Below are 16,533 nucleotides of genomic sequence, written 5' to 3'. Positions count from 1 at the left end.
TATGTAAACATCCCTTATGGTAAGGCCCTTAAAATATTTACTCTGTTTTTATGGATTGTGAACTAAAGTTATCAGGTAAAAAACACTGGCATAAGCTAAACCTACAGGATTACATCTGAACTTCTGAAACTTCTGGAGCTAACCTATACTTATACAAAAACATTTTAATTTATGGTGGTGGCGTCCTTAAGAGCACTAGTGTCTCTAACAATGACCCTATTCAATTTATTGACACGGTGTAAAACGGTGTAAAATTCAACAAAGATAAGTTAATAACACATAAGTAAAGCTAGCAGTGAATTACAGAGATCCAGAAAAGTTAGAAACAATGTTCAGCAAATTCAGTTAAAAACAGTACAGCAAACAATTAAAACTCTGAACAGCAAGTTTAATTAAAACAACATTCAATAAGTCACAAATTACCTGCTGTCTTAAAAGTAAGCAATTATGTCACAATGAGTGACATGTAAATGTGTCAGTCTATGTCGTACCAGTTAAGGAACCCGAACACAAAAAGACTACCAGATGACACAGGAAATGGGAATTCCAAAACAAGAATCTAAAGACCATCACCACATTTTCCATACTACTCTCTAGTCCACTAGTTCCCAACCTGTGGGTCCTAGACTCATAGGGGCTGAAGATGGTACTTATGTATACCAAGCATTTTCACTGCGAACTTTACTTAGCTAGAATGTGTTATTTTTTTAATTATGTAGATGCTGTGGTTAATACAATAAAAATTTTAAGCCATTACAGAATTCAGTCTTTTTTGTCACTTATTTTCTCAATCAACACATAGTTACAGTACAACTACTATACTGTGTCTAGGATATGTTTTTATGTAAAAAAGGATTAGATCATGGCACTCACAAAAGCTAGAGCTATTTGAGTCCTCCACATTGCCCCCAAATCAAACATCTGTTACTATTATTGCCTTAAGCACTGAGTGTGTTTTGGGCTACTAAATATTACTATTATATGAAAAACGCACTCTATTAAAATTATAGCAGCTTGGAAATGGCCGAGTTTTCCAAGACCATGCCAAAAAAAAAACAAGCCCCAGGAGGTCCTGCAAATGAATGCAAAAGTATTTATAAAGTGTTTACTATGCGCCAAGTACAAGCACTGGGGATACAAATACAAGAGAAAATCTTTTTCCTAAAGGAGCTTATATTCTAAAAAGGGAAGACAACATACAGAGATAGCTAGGAAGGGAGTTTTGTTCTGGGGAGTCATAAGAAAGATAAGTTGATGGAATACAGAGGGCAGCTAATTAACACATGCTTTCCAGAAATGATAATATTATTGTCCCCAGCGCAATTGGTAGATGGGGATTATATATGCACGTACACTGGCAGCAGATAAACAGACTAGGTGAACAACTGAATGGGGTGTGAATGCGAAACAAAAAGTCGTCTTTGTATTGTGGACTCTGAGATGGACTCTAGCATAATACCAACTCTGCTAAACTCAGAAAAATTCAGTAGAGGACGGACCACCAAGATCAGGATGAATTTTTTGGGTCATAGCAACCGAAGAAACTTTCTACTCAGTTATGGAGTGGGTTGTGATCTCTGTCAGAATTTGAAATAAGGAATTTTTGATGATGTTGAACATAAAACAACATACTTTATTTCTTGGATTGAGCTTAATTTGAAAAATATCACTCGTAGTATTATTTATTCTTCAAAGAAGACTAAATATCTTACAATTTCCTGTACGAAAAAGCATTTCAGATGGATAGACAGAACATTTATTTCATGCTTATGAAGTATCAATCACTGTGACAAGTGCTGGGGATACAAATACAAGTAAGAAAGACGGTCTTTATCCTCAAGTAGCATATATTCTAACAGTAGAAAAATACATAGAAGGGAAAGAAAGGTACAGACACTTCAGTATAGGGTGGAGATGCCCACAAAATTAAGAAAAAGTATAATGTCTTTGAGATGCTCACATGGAAATACCAATCTAATATTCACTATATGGGCTCAGATGGCACTCTATGCAGCTTGTGAGTTTAAGAACATGTCTTAATCCGTTTATATGTCCAAACCATAAACAATGTTACAATGAGGTTTTTTTATACTTAGTAAAGACAGTTTTATTATTAATTCACTTAAAACTAAATCAGATAGGGCAGCTAGGTGGCGCAGTGGATGGAGCCCTGAAGTCAGGAGGACCTGAATTCAAATCCAGTCTCAGATCAAACACCTGACATGAGCATTTATCGTTTTCCTGTTTTGTCATGCTGGCCAATCTGATAGGTGTGATGTGGTATCTCAGAGTTGTTCTGATTTGTATTTCTCTAATCAATAGTGATTTAGAACATTTTTTCATATGACTATAGATGGCTTTAATTTCTTCATCTGAAAACTGCCTGTTCATATCCTTCGAGCATTCATCAGTTGGGGAATAACTTGTATTCTTACAAATTTGACTTAGTTCTCTATATACTTTCGAAATGAAGCCCTTATCAGAGACACTGGTTATAAAAATTCTTTCCCAGTTTTCTGCTTCCCTCCTAATCTTGGTTGCATTGGTTTTGTTTGTGCAAAAACTTTTCAATTTAATGTAATCAAAGTTATACATTTTACATTTCATAACGTTCTCTATCTCCTGTTTGGTCATAAATTCTTCTGTTCTCCATAAATCTGACAGGTAAACTATTCTTTGCTCTCCCAGTTTGCTTATAGTATCAGCCTTTATATCTAAATGGTGAACCCTTTTTGACTATTTTGGTCTATGCCTAGTTTCTGCCATACTCTTTTCCAGTTTTCCCAGCAGTTTTTGTTAAATAGTTGTGCATGGTAGTCTTAAAACATACTGAATCATATGTCCTTGTCATATTGGTCAGTCTCACTTTTATATACAAGGTAGTTATCAAGCACTACCAAATGCTAATATTAACATTTGAGATTTTAAACAAGAAATTTATCTTTTATGCCTATGGACAATTTGGCCATGAAAGCTGAAACTTGCTCTTCACTAAAAATTAAATATATTCATGTTTAATATATCTTCACCATTTCCTATGAACTAGATTTCAATTGAGAAGACCACCATACTTTCAGGTCCCCAGATTTACCTTTTCAGAAGTATTGCTTCCTCCTCAAACTATTTTGTACATTTGTATTTCTTCATACTTGCTTATTCTTTCTTTGTTTGTCTAACCAAAGAGTGAGACTTCAAACTGAATGATAGAAATAGGAATAGATTGTATTGCAGAAGCTACAAAGTGCTTTTCTTCAAACAATTCCAACTGGTTACCTGTATAAAGACCCATCTCTCTCTTTAATTATTATGGCCTCTATAGAATCAAAATCCTGAGTTCACTCAACAAAAAGCAATGGAGAAACACACTCAAGTAGACTATAGCATATTTCCAGTGATAACGTACACACAAGAAGAAATGTAATAAAAATCACTGAGGAAATGTATGATAATAAAATGCAATGGAACAGATCAGAAGCTGGAAACACAAAGAACTGAAGTAACCTGTTCAAAGTCAGAGAGGTTATAAAGACCACAATGCCTGGAATTCCCTAGGGATGGTACCTGAGGACTATACTGTCACATGAAATATGTAATAAGAGCCCGAGAAAGGCCTCCAGAATGTTGGGTGGATCTTCTGGAGCAAGAATGGAAAAGAATAACTCAGATGGTAAAACAATCACATAAATGATTGAATTAATTGAAATGAAATCACATAAATGAATGAATCACATAAATGAAAAGAAAAAAGCAAAAACACAACTCTTAAATGTATTTCTTTGTGTTTATTTAGGGTAATATGTTTATTAGAAGGAAGTTTTCTTCAGGACAAGAATGATGGCTTTTAAAATACTATATGCTATATATAAATTCTGGGTACCCCTTCAATGTAAAATATTGAGTAGAGAATGAATGAGACTTGAACATGACATGTACTATGCTACAGATTTTCAGTGTTGGAAGATATCTTAGAGATTACCTCATTCCTCTCTACAAAATCCTCTTTATAAGCATTAAATTCAAGATAACATTTATAATGTGCCTATTATGTGTTGGGGATACAAAAATATAGACAACATAAACCTTGTTCTCAATGTATTTACATTAAGGAAGGAAAGACATTTACAAAAATAATTATAATATAGGAGAAAGTGATAGAAATGTAAAAAATTCCAAGCAATGTACTATGAGTAACAAGAAGAAACATAACATTTTAATCTGAGTTATAAAAGGCTTCAGGAAGGTGTGTGGGACAAGTGAAAGCTTCTCATATGAAATGGAAGCTATGCCCCAAAATTTAGTTAAGGCTTTAGCATTAGCTGGGCCTAAGTTTTGTTTTCCCGTAAATCATGTGATCTGTTATCAGGTCATACATCTGTTGCCTACCCCCTCCCTTGTTTTGTAACTACCACCCCAGCCCTATCTTTGCCAAATAAGGCAATCTTCTAGCTCCCAAGCCTGTTTTGGGTAAAATGTATCTCTTAGTTTCTGGGTAGGATGTAAGGTCTCTTGCCTCAACCAATGAGGATAAAGAGATTGAGATAAACAAGTGGGGAATGGGGTTTCTTAAGTTGTTTGTCCAAGGGTATGTAACTGCTTGCTTGCTGCTTGTATCCTGCCTCCCTACTCCGGTCTGCCCTGGGTAGGTGATGCCCAATTCTCGAGTGAAACTTGATAGAATAAAATTTCTGTTTCTACTGAAAGAAACCTCTGAATTTTTATTTGGGTAGGTGGTCTCAATCTCACTCAAAGGACATGATAAGTGGTACTTTGGGTAGAGGATGAGAAATCTAGGCATTGAGGACAACTAGTGAAAAGGCAGAAAGATGGGAGATAGAATGTCAGGTTAAAGGAACACTGGATCACAGACTGTGTTTAGGGGTGCAACCTGCAAGAAAACTGGAAAGACAGGAAATGACCAGGTTATAAAAAGCATTAAAGGCCAAATAGAGGGGTTTATATTAGATTCTGGAGGTAAAAGGTAGGCTCTGGAACTCACTGAAGCAGGGAAGTAACATGGTTAAATGTATGCTTTAGAACTGCACCTCCACCTCCACCCCCACCCCCCAGGTAGCTAAGTGGAGAATAGACTGGGGTAGACTGAGACTTGAGGCAGAGGGGTTAGTTAAAAGGCCTCTCTCTACTGATCAATATTCTCTTATCACAACCAGATATATGTAGCAAAGGAAAGAGCCCTGGGCTTTGGAGTCAATGGATCTCGATTAGAATCTCAGGCAGTAGCTCAGCTACTTTTGTGACTTAGAGCAAGTAATTTTTTCTTTCCGGGCCTCATTTTCCTCATCTGTAAATGAGTGGATTGGACCAGGAAACTGTTCTCATCCCTTCTAGCTCTAAGTCTACAATCCTGTTATCTAGTAATCTATAAAAATTTTAAATGACCTGTCAAAGAAAGCTCATTTACTTTAAGCAACTGCAGTTATTTTCCTTTTACCAATCTTGGTAGAAATGAATCTAAAAACCAAAAGAAATGGTCAAAACAAACTCTTGTAATAATATCTTTTTTTGAAAGCACCCCCCACCCCAAAGCGTTCATATGCAAAATCAAATCCACATGTGGATTTGTCAACAAAACCAGATCTTTCCCTGTTTGACCTGAAAACTCCAACAATATTTAGCACTAACTGTATCTAGAAGCTGACTCATGGAAAAATTTTCTCTTAAAAAGATGGGAATGAGACTATGCATTGACATGTGAGCTGCTTGAATGAACTACTTACCTTTCAGAACAACTTGAGAACCAACTGCTGTCTTGAAATTGTCTAATAATTTCTCTCAAATTGAAGCAGGTCAGTTCCTAACATAGCAGAAAGAATGGTGAAATTGGATTTTTTTTTTTGGTTAGGCAATCAGGGTTAAGTGACTTGCCCAAGGTCACACTGCTAGTAAGTGTCAAGTGTCTGAGGCTGGATTTGAACTCAGGTCCTCCTGACTCCAAGGCCAGAGCTCCATCCACTGCACCACCTTGCTGCCCCCGTGAAATTGATTTTTAATTCTATTTCATTAAGGTTAACATTTCCCTTTGCTTTAAGTTTTACTCGTGTCACTTTGGTCACAATTCTTTTCTCTTGTAACTAATACCTCTACCCTTGCATCATAATTTGAATCTCCACCTTTTGTAACTTCACCTCCAATGCTAGCTTAATCTAAAGGTCAAGTTCAATTAATTCAATCAAAACTGCTGCAGACTAATCTCATCACCTGAGAACCTCTACCAACTCCAGAGAACTAATTTCATCTCCTAAGGATACTGAGAAGACACTTATCCCACCCCCTCATTGAAAAGTCTACCATTCAGGATTGTCTTACCTTTATCTTTTGAACCAAATCATGTCTGGTTTATGGTTAAGAGGATTTCAGAAGGTGAGGGCTAAACAACTGTAATATCAAATTAATGCCAGAGGGTTTTTTCTTTTAACTTTCTAAACAATCACAAGAAGACACACCTATACTGCTTGAGATTTTACTCTGTAAAAGACCCAGCTCTCCTTCACTCTGACTACTGAGGAGTCAAGAGCCCCATTTATTAGATTTATCCCTAACTTAGCTTATGAATTATCATGTTTGGATCTTTGCTGCCTCAGCCTGCCTTCATTTCCATAGGACCCCTGGTGACCACAAATTGAGGCAGGGCATTGATCTCAGGGGCTACCTCTGTGAAAGACCACTAGAATACTCTCACCAAGGTTTTTTCCACAGGACTGCCCCAGAAACAGCTCCCCTCTTGACTCCAAACTCAAATTATCTGAGCCAGGTTAACTCTGGCTTTTCAATCTTTGTGAGCCCCAAATCCCCTACAGAATAAACACATTCTCCACATTGTGGGCGATCAGTCAAATGCAACCTGGACTACTGTGTAAATGGAATTCAGTCAACACCCCATGCCCCACCCCACTGCCAACTACTGCGTAGCTAAGGGGATCAGAATTTCTTAGCATTGAGCATATTGCACCAAAAAGAAATTTTTTGAAAGGAAAAAATATGACTTGGGAAATTTTCTCTTATTTTTGGTTTCACTTTTTGTGCACTTTGGCAAAGAGTGTAGTGGGTCAGAGCTCTACAAGAGCTCCCTCAGCTAGCATGGACTTAGCTTTCACTAACACAAGTGTGAGACAGAAAGGAGGACTTTGCCAATAGGCATGTGTGTGTGTGTGTGTGTGTGTGTTTCTGTGTCTTGGCAGAGTGAACTGACCTTTTCCTGGCTTTGACATACACTGGGAACCCAGACAAGGACTTAACCTACTGACAACCACACCTACACTGGAGAAGTATGGCATTATGAGCCAAGTTACAGAAAGCAAGGATCACTAGGGGAATTCTGAGTGCTCCCAGTAGAGACTCCCTGGGCTCCTGTAAATCCATAAGCTGAGGAACCTGTATTTTCTTGTTGTTAACCGTTAGCACAAGCAGCAGAGAATCAATGCATGCTTTGTTGCTTCTTAGCCTCAGAGGCTGCACTGAATGCACAAATCATGTGTGAACAAAAAAATCATGCACCAACTCTCCTTCCACTTTAGTTACCAAAGGCAAGGACCAGGTCTACTATGATTAAGCTCCCTAGAGGCACCCTGCACCCATTAGGCCAGTCTGACTGAACCAAAGGAGCAAGGTCCAAGGGATCCTGCTGAACCACATTGACTCTTTTGAAAGGAAACCCCCTGGGATGAATTAAAAATAAGGGTTTTAGAAATTTGCCAGCAAGAGTTTCTGTTTGTTCGGCTGTAGTACTGTCTGTATGTCTTGTAATAATGGATATCTTGTGATAGTGCAAATCTTTGTTGCACCTGAACAACAATCCCTCTTGCAATTAGTGGAATTCTTGTGGCAGACAGGGCAGCATCTCTTATAAACAGAGGTACCAGAATCATTTCTCCTCCGTCCAGGTAAAATCATTCTACAGGTAGGATATCTCATACAACTAGGAGGATCTCTGCAACAGATGGAAAATTTCCCTCTACAAATGGGAAAAAACTGGATTCCTAAATCTTACCAGTTTTTGTAAAACAAAACAAAACTTTTTTTTAAAGAAAAACTAAGGGTGAGAAATTTTTCCCTCTGTTGTCTAGCCAGCCAAAGAAAAGAGGAAGCAAAAACTAGTACTGCAAATATTTCTAACAGTTCGCAGTTCAAAAATTCATCTTCTTCAAAAGAGACAAACTATAGAAAATTATGGGGTTCAAAATTAGCATACTGAAAGGGACCGCTTTATATAAGCTTCTCAAATTGTGGGACCAGAAAAAGCTCCTGTACAGCCAGGTATGTGTATGGGGGTAGAGCAGAGTAAAAATGTAAACAGAAACTCCAACTATCCCATGAGAAAACTTGCACATAACTCTGTAACATCCTGGCACTATGCCTCCTTTGTTCTGTTTCTATATTAATACCTGACCTGTTCTGGGATTGGTGTAGGGATCTATGATGTTGCTTAGTACTGCTGCAGCTCAGGATGACTAGTCTCTTAGGAGTAAACTCCCCTTTAACCTAATTAACCCAAAAATAAAAAAAAAAACCTATTAAAAACCAAACTGGTATGAGTCCTTCTTTCTTTGGTATCTCACTATTCTCTAGGAGGGTATGCCACCCTACAATTGGCATAATTAGGGCAGGACTGTCTGCCCTCTTACATGTGGCATATTTGGTAAGACTGCCTTCTTACAGTATGATAATGGAATGCAAAATTAAAATACATATAATCTGGTTTAAAAATGCTAGAAATTCAGCTGATAAATTATTCTGGCTCCAATTTGGTACTTCTGATTATTGTATACTACAGAAATTAAGAGTGGCCATCAAAGAACCTCACTCAAATCAAATGATCTATTGGTTCTGTTGGGAGGCTCTGTCCAAAGAGTCTTGCCTAACAGACCTGAAAGGGCCTCTTCCCTCTAGCCTGATTTGTCTTCTGCCTCTCCTGTGACTCCACAACTTAATTCTCCTCCTGCTATCCAAGGAGACTTTAAGTCTCAAAAACTGAGGGGCAGCCTATTGGCTTTTTCCCTCTCTAAGAAACATTAACTCATGATACAACTATTGGAAGTCTAGGTAGCATCAGCCTTTCAATCTCTGACCTTTTCATATGGAGAAGGGACACCTCTAAATTTGATGAAGACACCACAGCTATTAGAACCCAACAGAACATTATTTAGGGGTTATAACTATACCTGGGGAGATGTGACAGATCAAATGGAAATCTTACTCTCCCCAGGAGAATGAACAGTCATCCATGGAAGCCACAAATAGATTAATGCCAGCAGGTGCAGCACCTTTTAGATGAGAAGGTCTTCCAAATTAGCAGTTATAAGACCCCCACTAGGACACCAATAACCCTAACCACCATGCATGGAAGAGACTTACTATTTGCAGGAATATTTGTACCATCCTTTCCAATAATTGGAGTAAGTTTCAAGAAATCTTTCAAGAAGAACTCTACCACTTTTATGACAAGCTGTGCAAAAGTGCTAAGCTAAGTGCAAGATTGGATCCAAATATGCTAGGATTCCTAATTCAGCCTTTACTAGCCAATCCATTCCTGAAGTACATTATTCCCAAAAGAGTTGCCCAGGTTGTCGTGAGAAGAATATCAGTGAGCTTAAAAGCAAAGCTCATTATGTTTATGAAGATAGAAACACAAAGGAACTATAGGAGAATGATAAAGTGGAACCAAAGCAGATACCTCAGGCACTCTGGGCCATTGCTCAAACAGCTCTGTCTCCAGCTCCTTTAAACCAATCACAGAATCACAAACCACCAGTGTGTTTTTACTGTCAGAAGAAAAGGCATATGACCTGCAGAGAACAGAAAAAAGGAAGCTTTTCTGGAAACTCTGAAGCTTGTTTGAACTAGAATACCTGACTTGCCCTTGCAGATCACAAAAGAGCACTGTTATTGGCTCCAGCCTTGGGACTTCCAGATTACAGTATGCACTTTTTTCTTTTTTATTCGTGAGAGAAGGAGGGGTGGCCTCTGTAGTCCTCACTCAATCCTTTGGAAGTCTCCTTGCCCATGGCATACTGTTCTACACAGTTTGCTGCAGTTTCAGCCAACACTCTACCCTACTTATGGGCTGTGGCTGCCACTTGCCCCTTTAGTAGAAAAGGCAAGTGATTTGGTAATTAGGAGTTCCACTTGTCCCATGAGATTAAGGCTCTTTTGTTGAGACATCAAACTCAAGCCTTTTCAGATCAGAGACTTGCTAGGTATGAAATGGCTTTACCGAGCAAAAAGAAAATGTCACTTTAAAGTGATGCTCCATTCTTAATCTAGACACTTTACTCCCTGACATTTCAACTTCAGGGGAGCCTCTCCATCACTGTTCTTCTGTTGTGGACATAGCTGAAAAACCCTGTGATGACATTTCAGATACCCCACTTGTCCTTTATACAGATGGTTCCTCTTTCATGAGGGATGGCATTAGGTGTACAGGTGCTGCCATAGTCTCTTACAATAACACACTCTGGGCTCTCTGTTTGCCCAAGTGTGCCATCTTGCTAAAAGACAAAGTGCAACCATTTACACTAACTACCACTATGCTTTTGGAGTCTGCCGTGCTGTTGGGATGATCTGGTTACAAAGGGGTTTTCTGATGGCAAGGATATTGCTAATGCTGATTACAACAAGGAATGTTTTGTCTGCCCTGCAACTTCTGAACTCGTTTGCCATAGTTCACTGACATGCCCACACCAATAGCACCTACTCTGTTTCAAGAGGAAATAGCTGTGCTAATGCTGGCGCTAAGCTGGCTGCTTTAGAAGGCCCGATACATGTGTTTCATCTTTCTTCTTCACCTAATGATGACCTTTCTCATATCTACAAGGATGCTGTGGTCAAAAAGTAGAAACGTTATGTCTGGGTGATTGTGGAAGGTAAGCCACTCCTTCCCTGGGGCTTCTCACCAGGCATGTCTTTTTGTTCATGGGGGGGGGCACTTTGGCACACAGAGAATAGTGAATACATAAGGTATGGGTTGCCCCAAGCATCACCAACATCGTAGCTCAAATCTGCACTGCTTGTTCAACTTGTTAAGTATTCAACCAACATGCTTTTTGAGCCATTTGTTTTTATGGTTGCCCTCTGGCTTATGCCCCGAGTATTTACAAACTGATTTTTTTGTTTGCCTAAACAAATTTTTTTTTTATGTTGGCTACTATAAAGTCTGTCTTTTTATTGTTGATTAACTTACTTGGTAGAGCAGGGCTTTTCCTGGTTCTAAAGCCACAGCATCAGTTGTCACTAAGATCCTTTTAAAAGAAATTGTGCTTAGGTTTGGTCCTCGTACATGAATTGGCTCTGATGGGGAACCCATTTTACTGAAACTGTACCTTCTCAGGTTTACTCGGGTCTTGGGATAACTCCCAAGTTTGATACCCTCTATCATCCTCGGAGTTCTGGGCAAGTTAAGTGTACAAACGAGGAATTTAAAACTTGTTGGCAAGTTATGTTCTGAAACCCACCTGAAGTAGCCAGAAGTACTTCCCCTTGTTTGCTTCCATCTTCAAAGCAGACCAAGAGAGGAAATGCATATCTTTCCTTATGAAATGCTATTCAGTCATCCTCCCCTTAAAGAAAAGCCTTTTCTCTCAGTATACACATCTTTGCTAGGAGGAGACATGTCAGCTCCCTCTTACATCCAGCAGCTGCAATGCAGACTGAAAGAACTCTATGAAGCAGGAGCTGCAGTACACAACAGTCCTCTGGACTTTTCTTTATACCATGTCCATTCTGGTGACAAAGTCTACCTCAAGAATTTCCAGTGAACCAGCAGCACTCAACCTGTTTCAGAAGGTCTATTCCCAGTGCTGTTGACCACTCCAACTGCCACCAAGATTGGAGAAAAGGACTCTTGGATTCATTGCCCTCAAGTAAACTGGCACCACATTCTGACACATACTGTGCTTATCTTTTGACACTGATCATGTGAATTTTAGCTGATGAGGACTTAAAGGAACTTGAACCTGCTTCCTTGTTTGAACCAGTGCAAACACAGCACTTTGACAGTGGTAGTTTATCACTGTAACTTTAATGAGTATATAATGTAGTTCTGCTGTGTCAGTTTAATTTTAGCATCATTATCTATAGTCTCTTTTCCTACTTCTTCCTAAGATGATTGGGCAATGAATAATGCTGTCATTAGACTTCATGGTCAGGCATGACATACTTTACACCAAGCCAGAGCCACTGTGCCTCATGGGTGTTGAGTCTGTTAACAGCTCCATCAGAGCACTGTCACCTGGGTGCCTATTCCTGTCCAGGCAAATGAAACTAGGCCACAAATTGCAAATGAAGAGAGGGGTTATGGATTACCTAATGACCCCTCCTATGTTTTGTTTTTGTTATCTATGAAATTTACTAGCAGTGACTGGAATTCATCTAACTGGTCACAACCAGTGTCAGTAAGAATTCAACACCTCAAGAATTTTTAAGTTTCAGTGAAGTTTTAACACTTCATTTACAGTGGCTTTCAAGTACTAGGTTTCCCCACTCCCACTAGCTCAACCTCTGCCCACCTTTGAACTATGTGTTGAAAAGGATGAGTCTAGCAACCACTACATAATGGGAAAAGACATAAAATGCAACCTCATCTTCCCATTCTCTGTAACAATATTCACCTGTACTAAGACTGGTCTCTCTAGGCTCAATGACAGTCAACCCAAAAACATAACTTTCACAAATGTTACTGCTTCTTCACCACCATACCCAGAATACACATGAGGGCTAGTAACCCCAAGGCAATTTTCCATTTGCAATGCATCAGCTTACACCTCTCTTCCACCATAGGGGAACATCGCCATCTACATGGCTTGACCAGTATTAATTCATAATAACTCGACCTAATATGGGGGAAAAAAACTGCTAGGAATTTATTAACTTTGTGGCATGCACATAAAAATTCTGTAGTTATTTCCATTTCAGGAGATAGACTCTTTTAGGCTATTGTGCCCACTTTTGGGATAATGGCAATAATAGACTCAATTAGGCACATTTCTACTGAGGTTGAAAAACTAGTTCAAGACCCAACCCCAGTCATCTCTCAAAACATCTAGTGCTGTAGAGATTAATTTTTTTTTTGAAGGCAATCAGGGTTAAGTGACTTGCCCAGGGTCACACAGCTAGTACATGTCAAGTGTCTGAAGCCTGACTCCAGGGTTAGTGCTCTATCCAATGTGCCCCATAGCTGTCCCTATGTTAATTCTTTAGCAAAAGCAGTCCTGCAAACCATTTAGCTTTAGATACTTGGCCTCACGGTTTCCTCAGGAGAAGCCTGTGCTCTTATTAATCAATCCTGTTGCTCTTACATTAATAGGTAAGGAGAAATTGTTACAAATGTCCATGAGCTTTAACGTATTATGACACCCAGCAAATTATGACCAAATCCTATGGATCACTTAATGATAGCTCCTGGTTTTCCTCAATATTTTCCTGGCTAAGAAGATGAGGCATACTAACTACTCTAGTTAAATACGCTCTCCTGGCCATAGGCCTCACCATTATCTTTTGCCTTTATATTAACTGTTTTATTAACATTTAGTACTAAGATTTTCTCAACTGATTCCTACAGATCCATGGTATTGACCAAGAAGTAGCTTTGCAAGGATGAATTAAGCATTTTAAACAAATCTTTTTTCTTTCTTCTTCAACCACTGCTTCAGCTTTACTAATCATGGAGTGACAGATACACATGATAAAAATACAGGGCACTCTGCCCCCTGAATTCTTTCCAGACAAACGACTCCCAACATTATCTACCTCCTCACCACTGCCTGAAAACTAATCTCAGTTAATGAGACTTTCTTTATTAACTCCAATTACATATCTTGTTTGTGGTTTAGGTAGGGAGTTTCAGAAGGGGAGGTCCAAGCAATCATAATATCAAACTGAAGACAGAAGGTATTTGGGTTTTTTTAATATCTTTCTGGCCCATCAGAACAAGATACAACTTCGTTGCTTGAGATTTTCCTCTGTCATTCTGTTAATTACCACAAAAAACTCTGCTCTCCCTCACTTGTGGACTTATTAAGGAGTCACTGACCCCATTTATTGGCTACTGCTAGCCTTGCTAACAGTAAAGCTAAGATCTTTGCTGCATCAGTAAGCTTTTATTTCTATCATGACAGAATACTGCTTTAGGAGTCAGAACACTTGGGTTCCAATCCTACTTTTGACTCTTATTACCTGTTAGACCTTGGGCAAATTACTTAAGGTCTCTGCCTCAGTTTCACTTCTGTAAAATGAGAGAGCTGCACTACAGCAGGAGTTCTTAATTTTTTTGTGTCATGGACTCCTTCGGCAGTCTGGTGAGGTCTGTGTACCCCTTCTCTGAATAATGTTTTTAAATTAAAATACATAGGATTATAAAGGGAACTAATTATATTGAAAGTCTGTAAACAAGATTATGATCATGTGAGATCTCGTAGTAAACATAACAATTATAATAATTTTGAAGTAGTGATGATTGTAAATGATATTTTGAGATCTATAATAAATGTAGTGTGATATGGTATATTTCAGTCAGATATTTATGAAAATAAAGATGTAATTTTTTTTCCTATCCAATTTCATAGGCCTAAATAGTTTTTTGGTCTAAACTGCTTGTCTTGACCACTCTTATTCTACAATGTGCAACTGGCACAGTATGAATTCAGCTTTTGTTGTTGTTCAGTTGTATCTGACTCTTTGTGACCCCCAATTGGTGTTTTCTGGGCAAAATTACTGGAGTGGTCTGCCATTTCCATCTCCAGTTCACTTTACAGATGAGGAAACAAGGCAAACAGGATTAAGTGACTTGCCCAGGTTCCCACAGCGAGTTCAACGTCTGAGGCAGCCTTTGAACTCAGGTTTTCTGGACTCCAGGCTCAGCACTCTATTCACTTCACCACTTAGCTGCCCCATGAATTCATCACCTGAGTACATAAAGAAAAATGAGTCTCCATCTTTTCAAGGGCAGAGTTGACACAGAAAAATAATACATAAAAATATGTGTTTCTGAGAGCAGCGAATCACGTCTAAAGCTGGATAGACACATCAGTGTCACCATATTTCACAGAACGAGGCTTTAAATTTCCTTAAGGTCAGTGTCCCCCTAGTTAGAAGCTTCACCATCATCAAGGGCAATGGGTAACTGTATGGACTGCAGACGGATAGATAATAATTCACCACTAGGTTTCCTAGCATAAAAATGCTTTGAATTTTTCAAGCAAGCTGTGGAAATTCACATTTAATGGGTATATCAGGGAAGATAGAGAGATAAGAAAGAAAGCCTGGAAAATTCTTACTAGTTTCCTAAAAACAAACACATAAAAAGGTCAGATTTTTAAAAAAGTTAGCTTTTAAAATACTCTGTACAAAAAAAAAATTCCAACAACAAACTCACTCATTTTCTTTTATGAGACCATGGATCTTAGGCCCATAAAATGTCTTAATTCTGGAAAATGGAATTACCAAGAATAACTAAGCATCAGTCAATAAGTATTTGATAACAATCTTGCATGTAGTAACAGTTGGGCTGATTTTTGCCCTCAAGGACCTGACTGGAGACAGAAAATTAACATTTGTGAAGCAATTAGAGAGCGAGTAATGAACTGTGCAGTAATGACTAACTTAAGGGCAGAGAAGGTCAGGGAATGAAGAGAGCACAAAAAATAGGAACAGAAATATAAGTTCTCATTCTAATTTGTCTAGCAAAGATACTTTCTATTTATATTTGGACAATACTTCTGGTTCATGTTTTTGGAGCACTATGTAAACAATTTTAATACAACCCCACTCCCCACCCCCTTGCATCCCAAGCCACCTAAGAATGAGAAAATAGAAGCTTAGAAAGTTAAAAAACAAAACAAAGCACTTTGCCATGGATAGATCCTGACTAGCTACCACTAGTTAGTAGCATAATGATAGTTATCTAAATTCCTTCTTTTCAAGCCAGTCCTCTATCAAATTATACTTCCTTTTCTTAGAGACTCCCAGAATAACTGTCATGATAAGAGGCACAGGGTCCTGAGAACTGCTTCCCCACTGGAAGAATAACATTTCAACGGAAAGAGCATGCAGCTACCTATGTACTCAGTTATTTTCACATTGTCTCTCCTATTAGAAATGTTCAGGTCCTAGTGGCTGGTAACTTTTGCTTTTTCATTGTACCATTAGTCCTTAGCAGTGCGCTAATGGATTAAACAATGATTGTTGACTGACTACCGAGGTGACTTCTAGAATCACAAGCTTATCAATCAATCAATTAACAAGTACTGATCAAGCTCTGGTCACTGACCCACCAGTCAGTCAACATGCACTGCTGACTATGTGCCAGGCACTGTGCTAAGTGCCCGAGGGTACAAGTACAAAGAAGGAAACAATACTTGCTGGTAAGGAAGGGATATTCTAATGGAGAACACGTGTGTGTATATACCTATTACAGCATAAAATTATATATATAACATATATAATACATATTACAAAGTTAATAAGTACATATATGTATATACAAGAAGACCCAAAGGAAGAGAGAGGTTTGGAGGGGACAGGGAA

The 16,533-nt window shown here is 38.6% G+C and overlaps 1 protein-coding gene across 4 annotated transcripts in view; it reads right to left on the bottom strand.

Annotated features, from left to right (window-relative positions):
• The window catches only part of PHKA2 (phosphorylase kinase regulatory subunit alpha 2), a 106,274-nt gene that overhangs the window by 88,905 nt on the left and 836 nt on the right, over positions 1-16,533 (bottom strand). The gene's annotated exons all lie outside the window — the stretch shown is intronic.

The sequence above is a fragment of the Phascolarctos cinereus genome, unplaced genomic scaffold, assembly GCF_003287225.1.
Source record: "Phascolarctos cinereus isolate Bilbo 61053 unplaced genomic scaffold, phaCin_HiC Scaffold_726;HRSCAF=1367, whole genome shotgun sequence".
NCBI lineage: Eukaryota > Metazoa > Chordata > Mammalia > Diprotodontia > Phascolarctidae > Phascolarctos > Phascolarctos cinereus.
The sequence above is the reverse complement of the archived record's forward strand: the minus strand, read 5'-3'. Positions and strand labels throughout refer to the sequence as shown.